A 19842-nucleotide genomic window follows, 5' to 3' on the forward strand; every position below is an offset into this window, starting at 1 on the left:
TGCACGCACATGAAATGGAGGATAGGTGATATTTGTGTATCTTTCTGCATTCCTGGTGCACGTCTTTTAGGAAATTCTTGGGCATTGTGGCTCATTGCTCCTGACGGAACTGCATTCAGGATCAAAAGGGCAAACCACCAATCCTCTTCTCTTGTCTTTTTTTCTTTCTGCTTTTCACAAAATCGCTGGTCTCTGCATGTGGGCTCTGTAATAAGAGAAACCGAGACCTCCTGTGGGTCCCAGGAAATGTGTTATCTAATCTAGAAATAGACAAGAGCCCATTGTGTGGGGCCAGAGAAAATCCTGCCCACTAATCCAGCGGAAAGCGATCTAACCTTTTAAAAGATTTATTAGTTTCTCATCTTCTTCTTTATGCATGTTTGTTTTTCACCTCTGAGGGAGAAACCAATCAAAGGAGGGCTGCATTAGCTTCCTTTTAAAGTTCTCTAAATCTTTGTGATGCAAACCCTTGGAGTTGAGGAGGCTGCAGGGTCCTTGAAAAATCAAATCGTACAGTGAAAAGGAAAAGTGAGTATGACAGGAACAGACGCGCTGGTGCTGGGGTGTCAGTGCTGAACAACCTGCTCTCCAAACACAGGCAGCCTTGCCAGGGGCTGCCGTGGGGGTGGGGAGTGACTAACAGGGAGTACGGGTTTCCTTCGGCGGTGTTGAGAGTGTTCTGAAGTTTGACAGTGATGGTCGGTGCACAAGCTTGTGAATATTTCATTATTTATTCATTTATTTTTTTTTATTTGAGAGGTAGAGTTATAGACAGAGGGAGAGACAGAGAGAAGGGTCTTCCTTCCACTGGTTCACTCCCCAGTTGGCCGCAACAACGGGAACTGCACCCATCCGAAGCCAGGAGCCAGGAGCTTCTTCCAGGTCTCCCATGCAGGTGCAGGGGCCCAAGGACTTGGTCCATCTTCCATTGCTTTCCCAGGCCATAGAAGAGAGCTGGATCGGAAGTGGAGATGCTGGGACTCGAACCAGCACCCGTATGGGATGCTGGCACTGCAGGCGGCAGCTTTACCTGCTACGCCACAGCGCAAGCCTCCACATATACAATTTTAAGAGCACAGTGACACTTCCCACTCCAACCTCCCTCCCTCATTCCCACCTTCCCTCCTTCTTATTTTTCTTTTTCATGAATATTTAAAAAACACTGAACTATACAACAGAGAATGGCACAACCATAACACTCCACTCCCAAATATTATTTGCACTATGCCAGTTCCCACAGCGTCAATTCTCCCACTATGGCCGATTGATTTCAACACCAGTGTGGCAAGTGTTTTCTCACTATAGGGGTCTAGGAAAGAGTAAGGGGAAGCATTTTCTGTATGCTGGCTTTGGATATATTGTTTCTTGCCTGTGTGTTTGCTTTGTTGTTTTAGTCTGAAAGTGATCAAGACACAAGAAGGCAAGAGTTCAATGTTGCGCTCTCTCGCTCATTCAGATGTTCAACAACACGCTTAGCATACTAGGCTCTGTGCTGGGTGCTGCTGGCGCTTAGGTGCCTAGAAAGACCCCCCCACCCACCCCCAGGAGCCCCCAGTGTAGCCCTCTGGAACAGGTGTGTGCACTCTGATTGGCAGAATAATTTTTCCCAGCAGAGCGGAGTGATGGTGGTGGGGGTAGTGCTGTGACTGTTTCTGAGAGGAGGAGGTACCTTCCCTGGCAACGGGGAAGGGCACTGTCAGTCAAAGGAGCTTCATGGGCAAAAGTGGCCGCCAATCGAGGAAAGGTGGCTTGGCCACAACCTCATCAGTGGTCAAGGTGTTCAGCCATAGAAAGACAAGCTGGTTTACTTTTCTTTCTTTCTTTCTTTCTTTCTTTCTTTCTTTCTTTCTTTCTTTCTTTCTTTCTTTCTTTTTTTTTTTTTTTGGACAGGCAGAGTGGACAGTGAGAGAGAGAGACAGAAAGAAAGGTCTTCCTTTGCCGTTGGTTCACCCTCCAATGGCCACCGCGGCCGGCGCACCACGGCCAGCGCACCGCGCTGATCCGATGGCAGGAGCCAGGTGCTTCTCCTGGTCTCCCATGGGGTACAGGGCCCAAGCACTTGGGCCATCCTCCACTGCACTCCCTGGCCACAGCAGAGAGCTGGCCTGGAAGAGGGGCAACTGGGACAGAATCCGGTGCCCCAACCAGGACTAGAACCTGGTGTGCCGGTGCCGCAAGGCGGAGGATTAGCCTAGTGAGCTGCGGCGCCGGCTGGTTTACTTTCAACGTCTTCGTGAGCCATGCTAGAAGATTTCCACATCGTCTTACAAGGAAGGGTGGACCCACTGAGGCTCGTTCAGCAAGACAGACGTGTAGATTGGCAGTATCACTTGGATAAGAGGGAGAAAAAGAGGTAGAAAGATCTAGAGTTGTCCAAGATCATAATTTCCTCATAAATTATTGAGTTGAAAAACACATGTTCATTTTATGTGAAAAATCACAATGGTACCCTGTCCTGGGTGCAGCAGATAGGGCACGGCTGGGGATGCCCGGGTCCCTTAGTGGAGGAACTAGGTTTGAGTCTCGGCTCTGCTTCTGGCCCCTCTGGGAGGCAGCAGGCAATGGCTCAAGCACTTGGGTCCCTGTCACCCACGGGCAGACCTGGATGGGGTTCTCAGCCCTGGCTGTTACAGGCTTTCGGGAGTGAACCAGCAGATGGAAGATCAATCTCTCTCCCCACACCCACCACTCCGTTTCTCTATGTATCTCTACCTTTCAAATAAACATAAATGAACGAGTAAAAAATGTAAAAATCATCAGTTAGTAACACTCACAGTGACATTTTACCTATGTGAAATGAAGGGAAAGGAAAAGACTTCTCGCAGCCCCCAGGCATCACGAAGGAGGATACACAATGATCTAGGGGAGACTCCAGTCTAGTGTGCGTTAGACGCCCGATTTTACTTCCCCAGACAGAATGAGTTCTTCCTCCTGCAGACCTATTACAGGTCACTGGATATCGAGCCTAAGGAGTGTCTTCCGATTTCACTCAGAAATAGGACTTTGTCTCATCGCACTGAGGAAGAAAGAGTAAGTGAGTATTTTCAAGGGATGGAAAGTCTCCATGAGGATTGAGAAACTTTCTTCTCTCTAAAAAACATTAGGACATTCACCTAATTTTATGTGGCCTAAAGAGCTCTGGCCACAGCCAGGAGACACATGTCTCCTCTTACCCAAAGCATGCTCTAAAGAATGATATGCAGAAAAGTACGAAAGGGGTTGTTTCCTGTGAGGGACTCCTTTAGGAAAAATGTAAGGACCCAGATATTCTCGGGGTGGGGCCAGGAAGGGTCACAGTGGCTCACCACTAAAGACGGTGCCAATACAGAGGTAACCCCACAGGAAGCACAGAGAACTGGCTCCGTCCTTTCTTTGACTTGATGCGAGGGAAATAGGCAGGCAGCTGAGGTAGGGATAAATGACCTGCAAGATCTCACAATTTCTGCCCCGCACTGTAACTCCACGCCCATACGTGTCAATCTAGTATGACCATGTTCCCATAACGCACCTGCATCTCACCTGGGACCATGATGACCACCTGCAAATTAAACTCCACACATGGAGGCACCATGAAACTCTCAGAAAGACTTATACACACTGAACTCCACCCAAACTCCACCCGATTTGCATATCCAATTCCGGGGCTGTGTGTGGGAGGGGCCTTTTCTTGGACTTTGCTTTTGGAACTCCTCGGGCCTCTTGCTACCCTCTCTCCTGATAGGCAGCTCTCTGGCCCACTGGTGGGGGAGTGTCTCTTCATGTGGGCTTGCTACACTCGGGTGTGAATGTGTATTCGCCCTCTCATTTTCAGTAATGCCTGTTCTCACTTGTACTCTGTATTTATGCGTCTTTGAATTATTTTCTTGGTGGGGGCAAGAACTTGGAATACAAGAACTTGGAAACATATCCCCACCACAGATAGAAGAAAGTGCATCTTGGGCACTTGGGGAAGCCCAGTGTGATGAGTCTCCAGTGTGCCATTGGTTTTCTTGGTTATGAACCACTTCTGATCCAGCTCTCTGCTATGGCCTGGGAAAGCAGTAGAAGATGGCCAAGTCCTTGGGCCCCTGCACCCACGTGGAAGACTTAGAAGCTCCTGGCTCCTGGCTTTGGATCAGCTCAGCTCTAGTCACTGTGGCCAACTGGGGAGCGAACCAGCAGATGGAAGACCTCTCTCTGCATCTCCTCTCTCTGTGTAACTCTGACCTTCAAATAAATAAATAAATCTTTTTTTTTTTTAAAAGAAAATGACAAAAACAACAGAAAAATGAACCCAGAGAGGGAAGAAAGCAAAAAGGACCAGCAGAATTAATGAAGTAGTAAACAAAGCACCCAACTTGATATTTTAAAAAGACAAATGAAAGATGGAAAACTATAGCTAATCCAACAGCAGAGAAAAATATTACAAATGAGAAATATGCATTCCTGCAGAAAATCAGGAACCAAAACAGACCTTGTGGGATAATAAATTGCACAAGGTAACATCTTTGGGGGAAAAAAACCCAACTTTCTAGGAAAGTGAAAATTATCAAATTCCAAACCCGTTTCCATGACAAATCCAGAAACAGTCCCCTCAAGTGTGCAAGTTCTGTATGAAGAAATTGCCATGTTTTCTGAAAGACACTAAGTAGTATATAAGTATGGGGGAAATATATAGTATATAATATATGACATATTTTATGGATAAATAATATATAATAATATATGTTATATAAATATGGGAGAAACAGAGTGGGTTTTTTTTAATGAAAAGGTTTTTTTTTAGGATTTATTTTATTTATTTGAAAGAATTACAGAGAGAAGTAGAGACAAAGAGAGAGAGGGGTCTTTAGTCCACTAGTTCACTCCCCAAATGACTTCAATGGCAGGAGCTGAGCCTGAGCTGATCCAAAGCCACGAGCTTCTTCCAGGTCTCCCATGTGGGTCCAGCGGTCCAAGGACTTGGGCCATCCTCCACTGCTTTCCCAGGTGCATTAGCAGGGAGCTGGATTGCAAGTGGAGCAGCCAGGACTCGAACCTGTGCCTGTATGGGATGCCAGCACTGCAGGCCAGGGCTTTAACCCTCTGTGCTACAATATTCAATACTGTAGGGATTTCACTGTCTGCTAGATTAATCTATAAATTCAGCCCCAACATTGCCACTGGAGCCTCAAGACACTTTAGGAGCAAAATAATCACATTATTTCTCTGAAAGAGAAAATGCAAACTAGTCATCAACACTGAAACAAGAAGAATAACAGTGTAGCTCCAGGGCGGGGGGCGGGGGAGGGAGCTCCTCCCTCCCGGCCCCAGCCCGCTACCTTGCAGCGAAGGATCCGGTTAGGGGGCAGTCATTCGGAAGATGGTCTCAGAATCACACTGAGCTTCTGGCCTGAAGCTGCCTCCCCATGTATTTTAATTTTAAGATAAAGGCTTCTCCGTGCCTCGTGAACTGTAACCCAACCTGATGTGTAGACAGACTGCAAACTCCCCTTGCGGCCAGTGGGTGAGTCTCAGCCAACCACAGGTGGCCACACCATGGTCCAACCAGACCGTGAGGGCTGGCGCTGTAGCCCAATGTGTCTTCTCTGGCTCCCTGTAGATGCACCTTTGGATTGGGGCAGGAGCACCCCTGAGCCCATTCTGGGCCTGAACTACTGTCTGATTCCAGAATTGAAAATAAAGTCACTTAGATCTACAGAACTGCACTGACATTTTGTCTCTAACACCCAGGACACAAGTTTGGATACTTTGACCAAAAAAGCTTAGGACTGTAAGCTACCTGGAAAGCATAAAATCGGGCTCTTAACTTTACTAGAAAAAGAACTAAAGCACTAAGCCTTGAGAGCCGAATCATCAAAGGTGGAGAGGAAATTGCTGTTTTTTTTTTAACTTTTATTTAATGAATATAAATTTCCAAAGTACAGCTTATGGATTACAATGGCTTCCCCCCATAACGTCCCTCCCACCTGCAACCCTCCCCTTTCCCACTCCCTCTCCCCTTCCATTCACATCAAGATTCATTTTCGATTCTCTTTATATACAGAATATCAGTTTAGCATACATTAAGTAAAGATTTCAACAGTTTGCTCCCACACAGAAACATAAAGTGAAAAATAATAGATGATTTTTTTTAAATGATGATGAAATCAGATCAGACCTATTGTCATGCTTAATCCCAGTGAGAGTCAAGTTGGGAATTGATAATTTCTTTCTTTTTTTTTTTTAACAGAAGATCAGTTTAGTATACATTAAGTAAAGATTTCAACAGTTTGCACCCCCATAGAAACTCAAAGTGAAATATACTGTTTGAGTACTTGTTACAGCATTAAATCCCAATGTACAGCACATTAAAGACAGAGATCCTACATGAAGAGTAAGTGCACAGTGACTCCTGTTGTTGACTTTACAAATTGACACTCCTGTTTATGGCATCAGTAATCTCCCTATGCTCCAGTCATGAGTTTCCAAGGCTATGGAAGCCTTTTGAGTTCTCCGACTCTTATCTTGTTTAGACAAGGTCATAGTCAAAGTGGAGGTTCTCTCCTCCCTTCAGAGAAAGGTACCTCCTTCTTTGAAGACCTGTTCTTTCCACTGGGATCTCACTCACAGAGATCTTTCATTTAGGGTTTTTTTTTTTTTTTTTTTTTTTTTGCCAGAGTGTCTTGGCTTTCCATGCCTGAAATACTCTCATGGGCTTTTCAGCCAGATCTGAATGCCTTTAGGGCTGATTCTGAGGCCAGAGTGCTGTTTAGGACATCTGCCATTCTATGAGTCTGCTGAGTATCTCGCTTCCCATGTTGGATCACTCTCCCCTTTATTTATTCTATCGGTTAGTATTAGCAGGTACTAGACTTGTTTATGTGCTCCCTTTGACTCTTAGTCCTTTCATTATGATCAATTGTGAACTGAAATTGATCACTTGGAATAGTGAGATGGCATTGGTACATGCCACCTTGATGGGATTGAATTGGAATCCCCTGGTATGTTTCTAACTCTACCATTTGGGGCAAGTCAGCTTGAGCATGTCCCAAATTGTACATCTCTTCCCTCTCTTATTCCCACTCTTATGTTTAACAGGGATCACATTTCAGTTAAATTTCAACACTTAAGAATAACTGTGTATTAATTACAGAATTAAACCAGTCATATTAAGTAGAACAGACAAAAAAAAATACTAAGAGGGATAATGTATTAAGTTGTTCATTAACAGTCAGGGCTATGCTGATCAAGTCACCGTTTCTCATAGTGTCCATTTCACTTTAACAGGTTTCCTTTTTGGTGTTCAGTCAGTTGTCACCGATCAGGGAGAACATATGATATTTGTCCCTTTGGGACTGCTGTTTTGTTTTTAAAGATTTATTTATTTATTTGAAAGGCAGAGTTACACAGAGAGGAGAGGCAGGGAGAGAGAAAAGAGAGAGAGAGAGAGAGAGAGAGGTCTTTCATCCGATGGTTCACTCCCCAAATGGCCACAACAGCCAGAGCTGTGCCGATCTGAAGCCAGGAGCCTGGAGCTTCTTCTGGGTCTCCCACGTGGGTGCAGGGGGCCCAAGCACTTGGGCCATCTTCTGCTGCATTTGCCAGGCCACAGCAGAGAGCTGGATGGGAAGAGGAGCAGCAGGGACTCGAACTGGCACCCATATGGGATGCTGGCACTGCAGGCAGAGGATTAACCTACTGTACCACAGCTCCGGCCCCAGAATACAAAGTTTCAAACACTCCGCATATTTACATATATGTGGCAAAAAACGTGAACAGCAAAAATTCTAGAAGACCAGCCTGTAGGTTGGCGGTGGTTTTATCCATTGGTGACTTTCTTTTCCAAGTATTCTGTGATGAGCACACTTTTCTCTTAAACTTTAAAAAGATTTGTTTTCTAAAAACATGCATTGCATGTTAGAGACACACTTTGGCTGTGGCAAACATGAGTCATTTTGTTTTCAGCGATTACTAAGCTATTTTTTTCCTCTACTTTTTAAAACTCAGAATGAAATGAGGACTTCAAAATCCAGGCTTCTACACATTGAATTAGGCAGGTGTACTCTAGTAGGCCAGACCTAGGAGATGAGCCTCTGGAAAATCCAGATGCCGAATGGTTTACTGATAGCAGCATCTGTCTGAAGGAAGGAGTTAGAAAGGCAGACGATAGAAGCCCAAGCACTACCACACAATACTTCAGCCCAAAAGACACAGCTTATTGCATTGACTAGGGCTTTACAACTGGGAAAAGGCCAGCGAGTTAATATATATACAGATTCCAGACAGGCTTTCCTTGACTTACATGCACACGCAGCAATCTGGAAAGAGAGGGGCTTACTGACTGCAAAGAGTTCCCCTGTTAAATATGGAAATGAGATACTGGCTCTACTTCAGGCAGTACTGGAGCCTTTAGAAGTGGCTGTCATCCACTGCAAGGGACATCAGAAGGGAGATAATTATGTTAACCAGGGAAATGCGTTAGCAGATAGAGCTGCTACACAGGAGAGTTTGGAAATGGCCCTTATAACTCAATCTGTGGAAGTGGCTAAGGAACCTCACTATACGGAGCCCGAGAATGAATGGGCCCAACAGTGAGGCTATATTAAAACCGCAAATAGATGGTGGATGCTAAATCATAGAATTATGCTACCAATGGCCACTCAATGGAAAATTATCAAGGAGATACACAACTCTACCCACTTGGGAAGAGATGCCTTAACACAACTGGTCTCCCAAGCTTTTGGAGGAAAAGGACTAAATATGGTCATAAAGGAAATGACTCGCTCTTGGCCTCTGTGTTTACAGAATAACCCTCACCACGTAAGGCCACCTCCCCTGTTGACTCCTGTGCAGAGGAGGAGAACATAAACAGGTGTAGACTGGCACGTTACCAATATGTTCCCAACAAGCAATTATAGGTACCTTCTAGTCTTTATTGATACTTTTACAGGATGGATGGAGGCCTTTCCGACCCGAATGGAGAAAGCACACGAGGTGTTTCAAGCCATGTTGAAGGACATTGTGCCACACTTTGCACTCCCACGGTCACTCCAGAGTGACAATGGACCTTCATTTATATCTAAAATGACCCAGCAGAACCCAGCAGCTTCTGAGAATAATGACGACCATGCAGGAGCCACTGAGGATGCCGGTGACTGAAAGAGCCCCAGCTCATGAAGCAAACTCATTAGATGAGATAGGCAGAGACTTCCAGACCGAGAACAGGCAGGGTCTGCAACCCTAATCAGCAGGAAGTAGCTACAGAAGATGGAGACCCGACGCCCATCAACATCCCCTTAAGATTAAGGTCTGGAGTCTCTGAGGGGGGAATGAAGTGGGCAGGCATACAGGTTAAAAGCGTTAGATTTGTGAACTGGAAGACCACGCCTTTGCCACGCCCCTGTGTGACCTCATGCCCCTACCTGATGCCTTTGCCACGCCCCTGAGTGGCCTCATTCCCCTACCTGGCCACACCTGGGTGCCCACCAGCCAATCAGGTTAATTAACCACTCCCCTTTGAAAGTGGGTTAAAAGCCAGGACACGGTGTGGCCCAGGTGGCTCTTCTTTCCTGGCCTCTTGTCAGGAGGGGGCTTGCTGCAGCCCCGCGCCTCCAGGGCGCATGGCCTTTGGGCTAAGTGCTCTAGGCTTCCTGGCCCAGATACAGGCCTAGATGCTCTTCCATGTGGCTGGTTCCTGGTGCTCGGCATGAACCCCTATTCACCTCTCTCTCCTTAATAAAGCTCTCACTCGCCTATGCATCTTTCTCACTAAATAAAAGCTTAAAACGTACCATGCTGCCTCATTTATCTTCTCTAAATATTAGGCAAAACCCTCTTGGGCTTATTAATATCGGGGATTTAGTAATAAGCCCGTGGTGAAATCATAAGACACCCCAAATTCCAGTAACACATGTGGCACCCCGGATAGCATTTCTAGGGAACACATTTCAGGGTAAATTTTAGGGGGTCTTGTCCGATTTCAACATGACCCTGGGTTGGGGCCGGCACTGTGATGTAGCCGATAGTCAAAGCCTGCATCCCACATGGGGTTCCGGCTGCTCTGCTTCTGATCCAGCTCCCTTGCTAGTGCACCTGGGAAAAGGCGGAAGATGGTCCACGTGCTTGGCCCCTGCCATTCATGTTGGAGACCTGGAGGAAGTTCTTGGCTCCTGGGTTCGTAGATGAACACCGGTTGAAGACCCTGCTGTTCAGCTTCCAATCTAGCTCTCTGCTGACGCTCCAGGGAAAGCGGCAGAGGATGGCCAGTGTCCTTGTGTTCCGGGAGAGAGGATCGCGGTTCTTTGTCTCAAGGCAGAGAAGAATGACCGGGGAGGCAAGGCGTTGAAAGTAAAGTAGGATTTATTCAAGTTGGAAACCTCCCGCAGAAGGAGACAAAGAGGGAGGCTCCAAGGGAGGAAGACCCCTAGCGCTGGTGGTAGCGGGCGTTTTTAAGCACAATCTTGGGGGAAGACCTGTCCATCAGTACAAGTGAGGACACACCCTGTGGAAGTCCTGATTTATATTTTAATTATTTTACCCTAGCAGGCTGGTTCAAGATAAAACAGGGAGCCATTGGAAGGGTGCAGTTACCTAATTTGCTTTATAATAGACTGGGAACACCACTCTCTTGCTATTCTCATGGTAAATATGGAGATTCCTAAGAAAGTAGGGCGGGACCTGCGCTTTTCATCTTGCTAAAGATAACCTTTTTTTTTTTTTTTTTTTTTTGTGGGGAGGGGAGCAAGCACTTTGCAACTCCAATTTTCCACCGGGGGACCACCTTGACCGCCTAATAACCCATTTGACGCCTCGGACTTGGAGCCCTGCCATTCATCTGGGAGAGCCGGGTGCAGCTCTAGGTTCCTGACTTCAGCCTGGTCCTGCCAGGCCCCCACCACTGCCGCCATCCGGGGACCAGATCAACACGTATAACTTAAAGTAAACCTGCCATAACTCTTTTATGTATTATAAGAATCACCTTTTCTCAAGAGGGCTGCTGTCTTACTGTATAGTACAGTGTCGGCTTCCAAGAGAGCTTAAAGAGACTGCTTTTTTTTTCCTTTTTTATTTGAAAGGCAGAGGCAGAGAGGCAGAGGTCTTCCAGTCGCTGGTTTGCACTCCAGTTGGCCACAATGGCCAGAGCTGGGCCAATCCGAAGCCAGGAGCCAGGAGCTTCTTCCAGGTCTCCCATGCAGGTACAGGGGCCCAAGGACTTGGGTCATCTTCCACTGCTTTCCCAGGCCATAGTAGGGAGCTGGATCAGAAGTGGAGCAGCTGGGACTCGAACTGGAGCCCATATGGGATGCCGGCACTGCTTTACCTGCTACGCCACAGCGTGGGCCTCAGTATGCTTGTTTTTTAACAGCCAAAAAAAAAAGGGTGAGGCCCAGGCTTTTGAACAGCACCCCGACCTTCTGCTTTAATAGGGAAAATGCCATTTAGAACAGGGGACATGGGCTCTGGGCTGACCAGATGGTTAATTTTAATTGAGCAAGGTCACGGTGAAGAAAACCAGCCGTGGACTGCATTCTAATGTTGCTGTACTGTATTACAGCTTCTTCCCGTTTCCTTTTGGAGGATGGTGGTTTTCAAGGAGTTAATGGAAAAGGAACTCAGCTCTTTGTTTCTAATTAATTTTCTTCATGCTCATTTGCATTTTATTTGTTGAAACCCAGGCTAAGCTTTATCTGAATGAAACAAGAATTCCTGGGGGTTGGGGTGCAAGGGTACTTATTCCCTATTTGCAAAACTGCTTGGGACTGAAAGCTTCCAAAAGCAAGGAAAACCCAGCATTCAACGAGGCCGCATATTTGCATTTTGTATCTCAATGGAAGCCTCCAGCTCCAAGCTGTTTTGAATTTTTGTTGGCCAGGAGTTAAAAGCCCAGAGGTGCCTGGAGCTTGCGCGAGGCCTCAGCCGACGGCCTCTTGTACCTTCTTCCCCTTGTCTTGGTTGACATCCTGGAGACCACCATTTTTTCCCCCCATAAATCCAACTTTCTTTTTCAGAACCAGGTGCCGCGTTTTCAAAGCAGCGGCTGAATCAGCCTTTGAGAAGCATTCCCAGCAATTCTCCCTTGAGCTATGGAGGAGGCGCCGTCACCTGTGCTCGGCCGAAGCCCTCGTGAGGAGGACGTGCCCAGTGTCGTGCCCAGTGCGGCCACAGCAGTGCCTCGGGAGCCGTGTTTGTTCAGCTGGAGAGGTCAAATGGTTTGCTCCTCCAGAAGTTAATCATTGATGACAAATGTGCTTGGCTGGGCTCTGCTTACTGGGTGTCCCGGCTGGCTCCTGAATTCCCTGTGCATTTTTTCTCTCTCGCTTGTTGCAGTAGCCCCAGGCTCTTACTGTTTTCTCTACTAGGCTCCTCCTGTCATCCTCTGCTCCCTTCCTTTTCTCTCTTGTCAGTGGAAGGCACAGGCCCCGCCCCCATCTGTCAGGGCGCATCAGGACAGGTGCTCGCGATTCCCAAGCCTGATGAGAGTCAGGTGTTCAGGTTCATTTCCCACACCTTGTAAAGTTTGCAGGTGCCAGCGTTCGTGGCTTCTCTCCGCTCCAACTTCTCCTCTGGCTGTGGGCATTTGGGGCAGGTGAAGTCAGGTGAGCGTCTTATGTGCATTTACTCGGCTGGCAATGACCAGCTGTCCTCATAAATGGCTTTTAGAGACGCTCCGTCCGCCCACTCTGTGCTACCACGGCACAGAGGCACCAAGGAATGGACCCAGGGATCTCACTGGGACGTGAACATGCCCAGGCACGCAGTTGGTACCCTACCACTGTGAGAGGGCGGGGCAAAGGCTGGTCTATAAACTACACAGCATGAAGCCAGTCAGTGGAAAAACTCCTTTGGATTATAAAACATGGACCCAAAGGGAGCTTGGTAGAAACCTCCCTAAATCTGATCACCATCCAAAAAATTGTACATGACATCATCGACAACAAGGCTGAGAAAGTCTTCTACAATTAAATTCAGTTTAAAATTTGGATCACGGAGGGTGAGATAGCCATGTACAGCCTCAGAGGGCTTGGATTCCAGTCCTGGCTCCGGTTCCTGACTTTCTGCAAATGCAGACCCTGGGAGGCAGTGATGCAGCTCAAGTAATTAGGTTCCTGCCACCCAAGTGGGAGACCTGGACATCGTGATCCTGACTCTGTTTCAGCCCTGGATGTTGTGGGCGTTTGAAGAGTTTTAACCAGTGGAGGGGAGCTGGCTCTGTCTCCCTCTGTGCCTCTGAAATAACTAAACTTAACAAATTTTTAAAAATTGATCAAAAATTGGATGTGGCAACGTCTTCGTGATGTGAAGAGGTGATCAAAAAGTGTGCACTCAAAAGCATGAGAATGGGGCCGGTGCTGTGGTGTAGAGGGTAAAGCCGCCACCTGCAGTGCTGGCATACTGCATAGACACCTGTTCGAGTCCTGGCCTCTCCACTTCCAATCCAGCTCTCTGTTATGGCCTGGGAAAGCAGTAGAAGATGGTCCAAGTCCTTGGGCCCCTGCACCCACGTGGGAGATCCAATAGATGCTCCTGGCTCCTGGTTTCAGATTGGCCCAGCTCCAGCCGTTGTGGCCATTTGGGGAGTGAACCAGCAGATGGAATATTTCTCTCTCTATGCCTCTGCCTCTGTAAGACCAACTTTCAAATAAAATAAATAAAAATATTTAAAAATGATTTATTTATTTTGAAAGAGTTACAGAGAGAAAAGAGGGAGAAAGAGATCTTCCATGTGCTGGTTCATCCCCAGTTGGCCACAATGGCTAACGTTGGGGTAGCTGAAGCCAGGAGCCAGTAGCCAAGAGCTTTGTTTGGATCTTTCATATGGGTGGCAGGGGCCTAACACCTTGGGCCATCTTCTATTAATTTTCTCAGGCTATTAGCAGGGAGCTGGACTGGAAGTGGAACAGCTTTGACATGAACCAGTGCCCATATGGGATGCTGGAGTTGCCGGCAGCGACTTTATCCACTATACCACAATGCTGGCCCCAAGATTTTTAATGAGATTTTTAAATCGTTTTTATTTATTTTTGCATTATTTGTCCCTGAATTTTGTGGTGCTCATGGAATTTCTCAGTGCAAAACTTTTGTAATTTGCTTGGAGTTCTGATTTCCTTCTTGTTTGGAATCATTTTCTTCAATTCTTTTTACAAAATGGGATCCTGAGATTATTTCTGCTTTAGAGTCCTCAAAGGTTTGTGGTCCCAAGAGCTTGATGCCCCTGTGATGTTTCTGAAGAATGATTTGTCTAGCAAAGCTTCTAGCTCAGAAATTAAGACCCAGAAGGCAGAACCTCCCCTGGATGTTCATCTTTTGAACTTCCTGTATGACAGAGCAGTGGCCTTAATATCGCACATTTCAGATCAAATGCTGGTGATGAGTGCATTTGAGCTTGAAGAAAAGTCCGTTAACACTGGAAAGTACCATGAGGAATCTATGCTCAGACTTCCCTGGTTTCTACAAAACAAGATTTCAGCTGAGAGGACATCCATTCTCACTTGTTAGACCAAGCACTTAGAAATCTCTAAAAATATCAACCGGCATTCGGTAGGGAAGGGAGCCATGTCATAAGCATAACTTGGCTGGTTCCTAGGAACAGCTAGTAACCAGGCACAGCCAAAGGCGGTGTGTTTGTCTTCTAACAGATCATGATGCCAGGTGGCCTGGGGAGGGAGGAGAGCGGGTTACTGTGGATCCCGGAGGAAGGCACGTGCCTTCCCCACTGTTCAGATGGGGCTAGTCCCACCGTCGGGAGCAGTGACTGGGGGAAGAGCAGGCTGGCAGGACCTCCTCCTAGGGCAGGGATCTTCTTCTGCACAGGTCCCCAAAGGATGAGAGCGCTTAGGGGTGTCAGATGCTTCCGATCTGGTTATGTTTGGGGTGGTTCTCCACCATTGGTGCCCAGGAAAGCAGATTTCTGGGACCACCCCTAGAGTTTCTGATTCTAGGGGGTCAGAGCTGGGGCCTGTTGAGAACTGCCTCTCTGACCAGGGGCTGCTGATACTCAGGTACCAACGGGACCTCCTGGAGGCAGGTGCAAGACAGGGAAGGCTTCAGGGAGGCTGTGATTGGAGGATGTGTTAGGGGGCAGCTGGAGGTAGGCTCTCCAGAGTAGGGATCCCTGCGTGATCCGTGTCAGGGGTACCTATCTGGCTCACTCAAGTTGGTTCTAAATTGGAAGCAGGATCAAAAAATTAGAGAGGTTGTCAGTTAGGAATTTAAATCCTTGCCTCTTGGGACAAAGTATCACAGGCCCACTGCGAGAGGTGGTGGTTTGGTAAGTGTGTTCTAGAGATTCATGCACCGGGCTGCTTGCTGCACATGGCCTGGTTTCCTGGCCTGTGGTTGCTAGGATGTGGATCAGAGCTCTGTTTTGGTGTGTGGGCTGGCCAGTGTCCATGTGTATGACCAGTCTCTCAGATGTTATGGAACATTATTGCTTCCATGAGTAACATCAGGCTGTGTATTTATAAAGGCTACATGCTAAGTCCCTGCCCGTGCCTATATGATCATGGAAGCACCTGCTCTGTGTCTCACAGATAAGGGCACTGAGATTACGGCTGGCAACAATGTCAACTTTTGGAGCTTCCAGGCCACAGAGGACAAAGGGCTTCCATGGAAGCAACTACCATCAAGTGTGCTAAGTGAATTCATCGAAGAACTGTGGTTCTGCTACGAGAGGAGAGGGATCCTGGAGAAAGACATTTACGCTGAGAGTTGAAGAGGAATAGCAGCTAGGTAAAAGCTGCTGGTGGTGGAGGTTAGGGTAGAAAAATGGAGAGAAGGCTTTGCAGGCTGAGAGGTCATTGGGTTAAATAATGTTTGCTGATGCCGGAAGCAAAATCTCCCAAATGTCGGGACTTTGAGTCATGAAGGACTATTTTCCTCTCGTATCAAGTCAGAGTAAATGAAGCTGTTCATCCCCACGAGGTGACTCTGGGACCCAGGCGGCTTCCGTTTTCTAACTCTGCAGCCCTTTGCTTCCAGGTGCACAGATGGAAGGGAGAGAGATGGAGAGGATGGGAATCTCACACCTGTTCTTAACTCCTAGGACTGCAGATGACTCATCCTGTGTCATTGCCAAACGTTAATCACCCACCTTCCTGGATCCGCAGGAGACAGGAAGACGCGGGGGAATGGTGAGAGCTAACGGTTTCTATCATGGAGCAGCAGGTGCAAGGATCGTCGGCTGGGTCTCCCGGCACATCATTGAGATGTCTTTGCTGGGTAGCAGCTCAGACTACGGAGGGTCAAAGGTCAGCTGTGGTGCCTGGAGAGGAAGCTAGGAAGCCAGATACTTCAGGGACTTAGGAGTCAAGCTGGGGAATTTGTGCTTCACTCCGAGGGCAACGGGAGCTGCAAAGGGAAGTGTTGGGATCAGATTGGTGAGTTTTAGAGGCTGCGCTGGTGTCATGCTGGATAATGTGTTGGAGCAGGGCAAGACAGGCGGAGAGAGCAAGGAAGCCTGTTGATGTCCTACACAACACAATACCGGCCACTCCATCTTTAGTGGACAGCAAATACCTAAGAGTTCAGTGTGAACATGGTATTTAGGCAATTTTAAAGTCATCTGCTTTGACAAATATTTCTCTCTCTCTCTCTTTTTTTTTTTTTTTTTTTTTTGACAGGCAGAGTGGACAGTGAGAGAGAGAGACAGAGAGAAAGGTCTTCCTTTGCCGTTGGTTCACCCTCCAATGGCCACCGCGGCCGGCGCACCGCGCTGATCCCAAGGCAGGAGCCAGGTGCTTCTCCTGGTCTCCCATGCATGTGCAGGGCCCAAGCACTTGGGCCATCCTCCACTGCACTCCCTGGCCACAGCAGAGAGCTGGCCTGGAAGAGGGGCAACCGGGACAGAATCCAGTGCCCCGACCAGGACTAGAACCTGGTGTGCCAGCACCGCAAGGCGGAGGATTAGCCTAGTGAGCCGCAGCGCCGGCTTATTTCTTTTGATTGCTAGTTTAATCACAGTTCTAATGTGTCTTCAGAAACCCAAATCTGAACCTTTCTTTGGAGGTTAAATATAGGAACATAATCATTTTTTCATAGGGAAATAGAACGCATTGCAATTCTAATATTATTTCTTTTTTTTTTTTTTAAATAAGAGTGTCGATTTTTTTTAAAGATTTATTTTATTTATTTGAAAGAGAGATGTAGAGACAGAGAGAGAGGTCTTCCATCTGCTGGTTCACTCCCCATCTGTTGGTTCACTCCCCAGGTAGCCACAACGGCTGGACTGTGCCCATCCAAAGCCAGGAGCCAGGAGATTCTTCTGGGTCTCCCATATGGGTGCAGGGACCCAAGGACTTGGGCCATCTTCCACTGCTTTCCCAGGCCATAGCAGAGAGCTGGATAGGAAGAGGAGCAGCAGGGACTCGAACTGGCACCCATACAGGATGCCGGCACTTCACGCACCAGCTCCTAACATTATTTCTTTATTTGAGGGGGAGAGGGGGAGGGGAAGGGAGAGAGGGAGAGGAAGGAGAGCTTTTTTTTTTTGCAGACTTAATCTGCAAAAAGACTGCAGGAGGCAGTCTCATCCACTGGTTCGCTCTCCAAATTCCCACATCAGCCCAACTAGAACTGGGGTTGCAATTCAGGGCTGCCACGTGAGTATTAGAAATCCAACTACTTGAGCCATCCCCACTGCCTCTTTTAGGGTCTGTAGTAGGAAGCCAGAATCAGCAGATGGAGGTGGAATTGAACCCAGGCACTCTGATGTGTGACCTGGTGTCTTAACTGCTAGGTTCAAGGCAGAAGGGACAAATCTTACCAAAGGGAAATCCAAAAACCTGTAAGTCCTTGGTTTGGCACAGAAAATCCTCACAATGGGAGGACTTAAAGTAAAAATTTATAATTCAGTGACAATAGGAACTCAGAGGAGATTGCAGCTAATACTGTGTCTATTTTTGAGTAAAATCGTCTGTGGGACACTCACGTGGCTGCCCCACTGGAAACACAGGAATATCCAACCTGTGATTTCTCTATAGGCTTGGAGGAAAAGTAAGATCAGAAAAGTAGCTTCCAAAAGAACATTACTGGGAGAAAATGCATTCTTCTAAGGTATGATTGCTACATGATCCAAGGAACATAATCAGATCACCCAGTGAGAGTTAAGGCACAGATCCTGTTTTATCTGCCTATCCCTGCCCTACCTCTACTCCCCCACCCTGGGGCAGCTTTCATCATTCTGTTCAGAATGACTTCTCTCTGATGTAACCAGAAGGCTTATTGCAGCCAAGAGTCAGATGTTTTGTTACTTTTAAGAGTAACCCAATACAGTGGTTTCAAAGGGTTTCACTTACTATGCTGCATAGTCCTCCGGTGAAGTAATTTCTGCTCTTGCTTGTTTCAAAAAATGATTGGAATTACCCAAGAAGATGGCAGATTGCAAACTGTGTAGCTTCTTTGGCAGACTTACTCGAATGCTTTTCAGGAAGTAAAGAAAGGAACTGTTGAATGCCTGTGTTGTTTTTTGTTTTAGGTCAAAGGAGCCAGAGGAAATACAATCTGTGGGAAAGATCCAGGCCCAGCTCGGTTGCCGCTGCACTGGAGACCATGGCTGCCTTATGGCCAGATCTTGGGGAGGAGGATTAGCCGTCACAAAGGTCCATTCTTCACATGAGGATCTATAGAAAGTCTGAACGATTACAGATCCTGAGTCTTATTTTTCAGATTCCCAAAGCATTCCTCTTACGGGGTGATGTTCTACCTGTGTGGCAGAGAGGGGAACCAGAGATAAAAGTCATCTACGAATAGAACCCTTTAAAAAGGGAGAGAGTGGGCATTTAGCCTAGTGGTTAAGGTATCTATTCTGAGATGCCTGGGTTCGAGTCCGGGCCCCGGCTACTGATTCCAGCTTCGTGCTGATGCGCACCCTGGGGGCAGCGGATGATGGCACAAGTGCTTGAGTCCCTGCCTCCCACGTGGTGACCTGGGTTGGGTTCCTTGGTTCTGACTTCAACCCTTCCATTCTCCAGCCATTGCATGTATTTGGGGGAGTGAATCATTAGATGAGAACTCTATCTGTTTGTATCTCTGTCTTTTGAAGACATTTGAACAAAAAAATCTTTTAAACCCAATGATTAAAGTAGTATTGGCTCATGTTCATTGAAAAACATTTAAACAAATAAGAATTAGATTTCAGAAAGTTTTATCTCATATAGAGTGTACTATATATAGTGGGTCTTAAAGGTTATAGTAGTAGAACTATTTCTCTCATGTCATTAGTATCTTTGGAAGAATACTTTTAGTGACTACATAATATTCTGTATTACAAAATTTATCTAATTCACTTAACCATTTGTCTACTGGCTCTTCCTAAGGTGGTCCTGGTTTTGACTATTACATATAACCCTGCAGTGGGTACCTTGGTGGGTATCTTTTGTGTCTATAATTTTCAGATTCTGTAAATTCCTAAGTAGACTCAATCAAAAGTCATAAATATTTTGAAGGCTCCTTTTCAGGAATCATTGAGTTGATGACATGGTTTTGCTGAGTTAACTTGATACAATAAATTGAACTCCTTTTTAAAAAGAGGGACAGTTTGAAAGAAGTGCTACCCACTTCAGTTGTCTAGCATATGCATAGAGTCACGTAGGATTATAGGGGCTCTGTGGATACCTGGCTGTTTAGGGAGCATTAACAGTTTCTTTCTTTCTTTTTTTTTTCAGAGAGAGAGAGAGAGAGAGAATCTTCCATCCGCTGGTTCACTCTCCAATTGGTCGCAATGGCTGGAGCTGAGCCGATCCAAAGCCAGGAGCCAGGAGCTTCTCCTGGGTCCCTTATGTAGGTTCAGGAGACGAAGCACTTGGGCTGTTATCTGCTGCTTTCCTAGGTTCATTGGCAGGGAGCTGGATGGGAAGTGGAGCAGTGGGGACTTGAACCGGCGCC

General features: G+C 46.9%; 1 long non-coding RNA gene across 4 annotated transcripts; it reads left to right on the forward strand.

Moving 5' to 3' along the window:
* The first annotated feature begins 8908 nt into the window (after window positions 1-8908).
* LOC149128677 (uncharacterized) lies at window positions 8909-19147 on the forward strand. Of its 4 annotated transcripts, XR_016223099.1 has the most exons (6): window positions 8909-10308; window positions 10504-10602; window positions 10698-10899; window positions 11037-11156; window positions 11970-12162; window positions 18434-19147. It is a non-coding gene; the product is annotated as an uncharacterized LOC149128677 (long non-coding RNA). The 4 variants fall into 4 exon arrangements; XR_016223097.1 differs by lacking the exon at window positions 18434-19147 and having other exon boundaries at window positions 11970-12842; XR_016223098.1 differs by lacking the exon at window positions 18434-19147 and having other exon boundaries at window positions 10507-10602; window positions 11970-12842.
* Window positions 19148-19842: the final 695 nt, after the last annotated feature.

This window comes from Oryctolagus cuniculus, chromosome 1 (assembly GCF_051225735.1).
Source record: "Oryctolagus cuniculus isolate XC-2025 breed Fujian yellow rabbit chromosome 1, ASM5122573v1, whole genome shotgun sequence".
Taxonomy (NCBI): Eukaryota; Metazoa; Chordata; class Mammalia; order Lagomorpha; family Leporidae; genus Oryctolagus; species Oryctolagus cuniculus.